This window comes from Schistocerca piceifrons, chromosome 4 (genome assembly GCF_021461385.2).
Source record: "Schistocerca piceifrons isolate TAMUIC-IGC-003096 chromosome 4, iqSchPice1.1, whole genome shotgun sequence".
NCBI classification, from domain to species: Eukaryota; Metazoa; Arthropoda; class Insecta; order Orthoptera; family Acrididae; genus Schistocerca; species Schistocerca piceifrons.
Window position 1 is genome coordinate 42,500,142 of NC_060141.1, and position 8,747 is coordinate 42,508,888.

The window sequence follows — 8,747 nt, forward strand, 5'->3', positions numbered from 1 at the left end:
TCGCTCCCCTGACAGTAAATGGCGAACAGTAGTTATTGTTCTGGAAACATCCCCCAGGCTGTGGCTAAGCCATGTCTCCGCAATATCCTTTCTTTCAGGAGTGCTAGTTCTGCAAGGTTCGCAGGAGAGCTTGTGTAAAGTTTGGAAGGTAGGAGACGAGGTACTGGCAGAAGTAAAGCTGTGAGTACCGGGCGTGAGTCGTGCTTCGGTAGCTCAGTTGGTAGAGCACTTGCCCCCGAAAGGCAAAGGTCCCGAGTTCGAGTCTCGGTCGGGCACACAGTTTTAATCTGCCAGGAAGTTTCAGTGGTTATTGTTGATAACCATACGAAGTTAACTATGGGATATTCAGCTGAGTATCAGCTCTCTCCAACCCGCATACCATACGAGAAAAGGAACTGCAACTTTACGTGCGTTTTTCATACTTCAGGTACTTGGGCTTGCGCAGCTCTGTTTAAAAGAATAACTCGATAATGTCGTAGGATCGAGTCGCACAAGTCTACTTTCATGCCCAGCAGCCAATTCGCTGAAAATAATAACTTGTAGCTGCGACCTTGCAGTCAAATAGTCTATGCATTGGCTAAAATTACGAACTAACAAACTAAATAGAAATATTAAATAAAAGACACATGAATAATTAATAAAAAGGGTTGTATTCTAACATCAGTAATTGATGTAGATGACATCAGAGAATTTGGTTGAATAATGTATATTATATCTCAAATAAATGGAGAGTGATCCTATGATAAAGACAACAGAAATGATCCTATTAAATGTTGTAAAGCTGCACTGTGAGCGTTACGAGAATGGTAGTAGAATCCCCAACCTAAACAGTCATTCAAGATATGCGAAAAACTGAGTCCATTTCGTGATAACAATATATGAAATATTCACCAGTTCAGAATTCAACATAGCGATTTACAAAGTGACACGTGAGAGATAACGAGTGGGAACTCATAATCTGTCTATTCCCAATCCCGAAATGCAAACGGAAACGTTGAAAGGTCTGTACTGGAGCACATTGAGATGTATCGATTGTTGAAGTGCCATCGAAAGTTAATGGGAGGTTTACTGTCTTTGGCCCGAAAAAAGGATGTTCTTTGAGACTTTTTTTTCTCTTGATGTGTCATAGATATCAATGTCAAATTTGGTCAAAATGTTTATTGATATTTCCTCTACAAACTGGAATTTTTTGGACCGGAAATGTCTAAGAGCAAAGGCGGACGTGCCGTCGGAAAGAAACAACATTTCGATGTAGACCTCCACGCGCGGTACGTCACAGGTCAGCCGGCTCGTCTGAAATCAAAATTGAGTTGACGTTAGTGAAGTATGTAAGATTCTTTAGGAGTTGTACTGCGCTTATTTGGACCATAGAAAACAAAATGTCGGCCATTTAAAAAAAAATGGGTTTTTTTTCATCGATTTTTCGACTTCGTCGGCCAAGTAAAAATATTTATAGTTTATGGATCGGAGTAAAAGTGGTATAACTCCTAGACAATTTAGTTAGCTTCGTCTGCAACAAAGAATCATGCCAATCGGTTCAATAGATTTGAAGTTACCATACCGCGCGATAAAAAGAAAGTTGTTTCGAGAAAAACGGATTTGAAGTTTCGACCACATATAAATGTAATATTCTGCAACTTATGTTCAATCTGCTATTCCGGGTCCATAAACCAGTATTTCCTCTTCCTCACAGAGGGCGTTCTGCTCGATCTGGGCCATCCTGCGCTGCTCCAGAGCCGCTCGTACGGACGCTGACAAGCGGTTTTCGGCCGCTCGAATCCGGTGGTCGTCCGAATGCTTGGCGAACTGCGTCGAATAGCGTCCCAGGGTGACGTCCATCGTTGTCATGGTCTTCAGAATTGCTGAATACCCTTCGTTGAAGCTACTCACTGCCAGGAAAGTCGCAATCTTCACAGTCTTCGCACCGGAATGCAAATGCTTGGGGGCTAACTTCCAAACACATGCGTTCAAACTTTCATTTGAATTTTGTGTGTTTCCTCCTAAGCACCGGTGCAATGACTCGTCCTCCGAAAGAAAAAAACTGGTGCGTCAAAAAGGCCGATTTCAGGCGAATGCATTTTTTTGTTCAACCGTGAATAACAAACATTTCCGTTCCGTATTCAGAAAAACCGTTTCAGTCGTGGATTCTAAACACTTTTATGAATCCAAAAATGCAATTTAAAAAATCTGTTTTTTGAACCAAAAGATAGTAAACCTTCCCTCAAAGTAATTTAGCGGCCATTCACCGCCCAGAAGCTATCATTCACACAATCGACAAACACACGTTACCACAGGCAGGTCTGCTCTCTTCAAGAACTCACGAAAAAGTGCCTTCTTCAAGATCTCAACATGAAGAGCGATCCGGTATAGAGAACATAAAGATGCGTTCAGGTTAGGAAATTATGACAAATCAGCTGTTGCGAACCATATATATGAAATAGGCCATCCCCTTAATAGCATAGAAGATAACGTAGAAATATTGCATGTAGAAAAGAAAGGGAGGAAACTTGATTTACTAGAGGAATTCGAGATAGCTATCCATGAAAAGAAACAAAGCAATATTCTAAGTGCACAAGATAATTTTAAAGAAATGAGATTTTTTAGCGGGTTTTTAGAATTATTTTAGGGTAGGTATGCGACCTTAAACTTGTAGCATGTCACTGACGGAGTTGCGAGAGGCTAACGATGGCAGACCAATGCAATAAGGAAATAAGGCGCCCAATAGCATAGCGTTACCGTCAAGCACACGGCTGTAACCACGCCACAACACCTAGGCACGTCAGTCCACAACAGCTCCCGAGCCAGCATACTTGGTAGCTATGGGATGGCCATCGACTTGTGTCAACAACTTCAATGTAAGACGAGGACCCACAGTCCAATATACTTTTAATTCTGTTTTACTCTATGGACTTCCCAACTACACTCTTGGAAATTGAAATAAGAACACCGTGAATTCATTGTCCCAGGAAGGGGAAACTTTATTGACACATTCCTGGGGTCAGATACATCACATGATCACACTGACAGAACCACAGGCACATAGACACAGGCAACAGAGCATGCACAATGTCGGCACTAGTACAGTGTATATCCACCTTTCGCAGCAATGCAGGTTGCTATTCTCCCATGGAGACGATCGTAGAGATGCTGGATGTAGGCCTGTGGAACGGCTTGCCATGCCATTTCCACCTGGCGCCTCAGTTGGACCAGCGTTCGTGCTGGACGTGCAGACCGCGTGAGACGACGCTTCATCCAGTCCCAAACATGCTCAATGGGGGACAGATCCGGAGATCTTGCTGGCCAGGGTAGTTGACTTACACCTTCTAGAGCACGTTGGGTGGCACGGGATACATGCGGACGTGCATTGTCCTGTTGGAACAGCAAGTTCCCTTGCCAGTCTAGGAATGGTAGAACGATGGGTTCGATGACGGTTTGGATGTACCGTGCACTATTCAGTGTCCCCTCGACGATCACCAGTGGTGTACGGCCAGTGTAGGAGATCGCTCCCCACACCATGATGCCGGGTGTTGGCCTTGTGTGCCTCGGTCGTATGCAGTCCTGATTGTGGCGCTCTCCTGCACGGCGCCAAACACGCATACGACCATCATTGGCACCAAAGCAGAAGCGACTCTCATCGCTGAAGACGACACGTCTCCATTCGTCCCTCCATTCACGCCTGTCGCGACACCACTGGAGGCGGGCTGCACGATGTTGGGGCGTGAGCGGAAGACGGCCTAACGGTGTGCGGGACCATAGCCCAGCTTCATGGAGACGGTTGCGAATGGTCCTCGCCGATACCCCAGGAGCAACAGTGTCCCTAATTTGCTGGGAAGTGGCGGTGCGGTCCCCTACGGCACTGCGTAGGATCCTACGGTCTTGGCGTGCATCCGTGCGTCGCTGCGGTCCGGTCCCAGGTCGACGGGCACGTGCACCTTCCGCCGACCACTGGCGACAACATCGATGTACTGTGGAGACCTCACGCCCCACGTGTTGAGCAATTCGGCGGTACGTCCACCCGGCCTCCCGCATGCCCACTATACGCCCTCGCTCAAAGTCCGTCAACTGCACATACGGTTCACGTCCACGCTGTCGCGGCATGCTACCAGTGTTAAAGACTGCGATGGAGCTCCGTATGCCACGGCAAACTGGCTGACACTGACGGCGGCGGTGCACAAATGCTGCGCAGCTAGCGCCATTCGACGGCCAACACCGCGGTCCTGGTGTGTCCGCTGTGCCGTGCGTGTGATCATTGCTTGCACAGCCCTCTCGCAGTGTCCGGAGCAAGTATGGTGGGTCTGACACACCGGTGTAAATGTGTTCTTTTTTTCCATTTCCAGGAGTGTATTTGTGATGGTATTTTGTATTTTTAGTCCGTTTAATTTCATGACATAGACTTTACAACCTGATAATGAGAGCATTGTCTCTTGAAACGCGTTGTTAAAATATATGTATAAGAATCGCGGTTGAATGCTAACAGTGATAACCAGTATAACGACAACTGCTACCTCGACTCCATAATGGATTATCTTTAAGCTAACGTAAAAGTCTCAGTCGCTTTCTTGAGAGCACCATTCGAAAAGTGTGCATGCACACTTGACTGCAGCACTGTTTCGTCACTGTCTGCTTGTCCGTTGGCTGGAGACTGTCTTCACCAAAAATACATCGGTCTTACTTTGACTCACCTTGACCACTTTCTAGGCTAAACTAAAGTATTACAACAATATTTAAAATAAAGGAAATATTATGAACATTCTGGTACATACATAAATAAGCTAGTATTCTAGCACAAGTGCAGACGTGTTAAATGACAACAGATGGTCACTGAATATTGTTTAAAGAATTATTTGTGTCTGCTTGATAAAAGCATCTTTTAACATTGTTTTCAATAATGATGGCCTACTTTTAAATTATGTTGTTTTTTCATATCAGCTGCAGTTATATTTAAATAAAATTATTGGAAAAATGGTAATCTATTCCTTAAATAACTTAGAACGTCACATTAGACGTCATTACATAATAAAAAAAAACCAGCATGTTCATATTTGTTCTTCCCGCGGCCGGGTTCCCGGGTTCGATTCCCGGCGGGATCAGGGATTTTTTCTGCCTCGTGATGACTGGGTGTTGTGTGATGTCCTTAGGTTAGTTAGGTTTAAGTAGTTCTAAGTTCTAGGGGACTGATGACCATAGATGTTAAGTCCCATAGTGCTCAGAGCCATACTTGTTCACACTATGTGCGTTTATTTGAATACGATTATAAATTCATTGTTTTGTGTACTCAATGAACCATGCTCTGATCTCCCCACTGCCACATGCCTTGGGAATAATATGGATCACATGTGTTTATTTTTTATTTTTATATTGTGCATGTTCGTATCCCTTTTCAATTTCTTTCTTTCCTTAGAGTGTGTGGTCAATTATTAATGTTATGAATGAAGTAACAGACAAACCATAGACGTGTAGTGGCTTTCTGAATCTTCTACTAACTTAAATTCTATCAGGGCTAGGCAAAGAGCAGGAACAGGGAGGCCAGGCCAAAGATGTGAAAAAGGGAATAGTTTTGCAAACAGAGTCTGGTCATTGGTTTCCCCCACCACTCCATTTGCTCAGAGAGGGTGCCACGCGGCCATTAGTCGTCAAGCCTGCAAGCAGTTTGGCAAGAAACCAGACGTTCCTTCAGAACCACTGTATCGAATACTGAACAAAGGTATTCCCATGTTTTATTTCGTAACTAAGTTTAGTCATTTCTTTTTCGACAGGTTATTCTTAGTGAGTTATTAGAACAGAGATCATGATATTTAACAATTTTTTCTGATTGTAATTGGTACTTAACTGTTTGGCAGCTAGGCAAGACCACATGGCTTCCAAATTGTAACTAGCGCCCTTCTTAGATTCAATAGTTTGTTCAGTTCTTATCTTATCGGATTCTACATTGTCATAGTATTACAACGATTCCATATTTCTAATTTTCCAGAAAGCTTTTGTCACTGTACCACACAATCGGCTTGTAGTCAAATTGCCTGCTTATGGAATATTGCCTCACTTATGTGACTGCATTCGTGATTTGCTGCCAGAGAGGTCATAGTTTGTAGTAACCGATGGGAAGTCATCGACTAAAACAGAAGTGATATCTGGCTTTCCCCAAGGTAGTGTTATAGGCCCTCTCCCATTAATTATCTATATATCCGCTACACAGTAGACATTTGAGAAAGGACAAGTTACTCGCTCACCTATTTTCGCATATGGAAGATTATTAAAGATTTCATTACAACCTGATGCCCCTTGAGTGAGACTCTAGAAAGTTAACAGCCTGAGCAGACGTTGATGGAGCCTGGTAGGGCGCTAAAAGCATAAGGTATTTTTATGGTTCGTAGCTAGAAGAAACAGCATGTTGGGAGTTGAAAGCAATTGGCGGCGAGCCCATCCCTTAGTAAACAGTTAGGTTGACAGCTGTACAGGGCAGACAGGACACCCCTCATTGAGACTGGTCTCCAGCAGAACAATGCCGTGACACCTGCTGTGGCGCCAACCAAGCCTGGGTGGGGGGTGATAGTCTGAAGGAATACGTCTACACAGTGAAGTCATAAACCAGGCATTGTGTGCAGAGCCACATGTCATAAAAATTCACAAGTTTTTGTGTTCACCGATACTGCAAATAGGCCTGTGAACCACTTCCATCGGGTGTCTTGGTTGTATAAGAAACTCCGGCGTCTCAGAAACGTTTAGAGATAAAATCTTTATTACACTTCATTGCTAGGAGTACCAAGTTTCAAGGCACAGGTGATTTAGATAAAGATCTTTAAGATTGTATCTATTTGCTTGTTGCTGTGGGAAGCAACATGACTTCGGAAAACATCATCTTCCCCCCTGTGAAAACTTAAAAAGCCAGTAAAGGGCGGTTTCTTTTTCTTTTTTTTTCCAGAGACACAGGTTTCTTAACTCTTGCCCTGGTTCAGCATGAGTTTGTGCTTATGTATGTGGAGGTGAAATTTAGCGCCTCCAGTGGCTCAAGACAGGGTGAAGGCGGTGTCGTTTGCGCACTTTGCCGGGAAACGTAATTTTTTCTGGAGAGGTGAGAAGCACTTAGGTGCAGGTCTTTGGTCTGGAAGCACTTGTAGTCGAGGCTCTGGCATGTGTGGTTGGTACTTGGGACCTGTCCTGACACTGACTTCACTTGTGAGTTGTTTGGACTGGGGAGAATGTGGTGAAGTTCTTACTGCACCGCCAGTGTAACTTCAAATGTTTCGGACTGCTCGTTTTCCAAGGGCACACTTATTCGTTTTTGGTCTACCAGTCTTGACATTTGGTATCCTTGTGCGCTCTGTCGTATAAGTGAGCTGAATTGGTATCCGGTACGACCAGCGAACCGGTGTGTCACACACAGAAATCTACCATGATTTCAGGGATTTGGTAGCGAGTAAACTACGATCCGTCTGCCTGATGGCTAGACCGCGAGATTTTTTGCATTTCTTTCGTGGCCGCGATGGATTCACAGTTGCCGCCTCACACATCTCGCCAGCTGCATGATGCAAACAGGGTAACGTCCTGCCACTCTGGCATTGTCAGAGCGTACAAATTTCAATCGGCACTTGCTCTCAGCTGCACCTATATAGAGAAACTTCAGTAGATTTGATCAATCAAAGTCTGCTCAGCGTCAGATCAATTCAGATTGCGTTATCCACATTTTTAGGGCCAGAGTTAAACCGTCTTTGCCAACCCAGGATCCTTGACCAGTAGTCTTAACCACCTGTTAATTGTTTACGGTATTCAATCAATATCTTCCAGAATGAGATTTTCACTCTGCAGCGGAGTGTGCGCTGATATGAAACTTCCTGGCAGATTAAAACTGTGTGCCCGACCGAGACTCGAACTCGGGACCTTTGCCTTTCGCGGGCAAGTGCTCTACCATCTGAGCTACCGAAACACGACTCAGGCCCGGTAATCACAGCTTTACTTCTGCCAGGATCTCGTCTCCTACCTTCCAAACTTTACAGAAGCTCTCCTGCGAACCTTGCAGAACTAGCACTCCTGAAAGAAAGGATATTGCGGAGACATGGCTTAGCCACAGCCTGGGGGATGTTTCCAGAATGAGATTTTCACTCTGCAGCGGAGTGTGCGCTGATATGAAACTTCCTGGCAGATGGTAGAGCACTTGCAAAGGTCCCGAGTTCGAGTCTCGGTCGGGCACACAGTTTTAATCTGCCAGGAAGTTTCATATCAGCGCACACTCCGCTGCAGAGTGAAAATCTCATTCTGGAAACATACCCTAGGCTGTGCCTAAGCCATGCCTCCGCAATATCCTTTCTTTCAGGAGTGCTAGTTCTGCAAGGTTCGCAGGAGAGCTTCTGTAAAGTTTGGAAGGTAGGAGACGAGATCCTGGCAGAAGTAAAGCTGTGATTACCGGGCCTGAGTCGTGCTTCGGTAGCTCAGTTGGTAGAGCATTTGCCCGCGAAAGGCAAAGGTCCCGAGTTCGAGTCTCGGTCGGGCACACAGTTTCAAATCAATATCTTGTTTAGCATAATTTATGTCCTTTTTTTTAGAAAAAATAAATGTTGTTTGAACACTAAAATAATGTCAACACAATCAATCATTTAAACAGTCCCCACAAGGGTTACCTTTCACATTATGAAATTTAGCCAGCTTAAAACTGATGTGCGTGGAAACTTTTTCTGGGATTCACGCATACGTATATTGGTTTTCGATCTGTTGAAAACGGTACCGATTTTTAGTGCTCATCTGTAACCGTTATC

General features: G+C 44.6%; 2 non-coding genes across 2 annotated transcripts; both read left to right on the plus strand.

Moving 5' to 3' along the window:
- Positions 1–201: 201 nt before the first annotated feature.
- On the plus strand, positions 202–276 carry Trnas-cga. Its single transcript has one exon. It is a non-coding gene; the product is annotated as a tRNA-Ser (tRNA).
- Positions 277–8,411: 8,135 nt separating this feature from the next.
- Trnas-cga lies at positions 8,412–8,486 on the plus strand. The gene has a single exon. It is a non-coding gene; the product is annotated as a tRNA-Ser (tRNA).
- Positions 8,487–8,747: the final 261 nt, after the last annotated feature.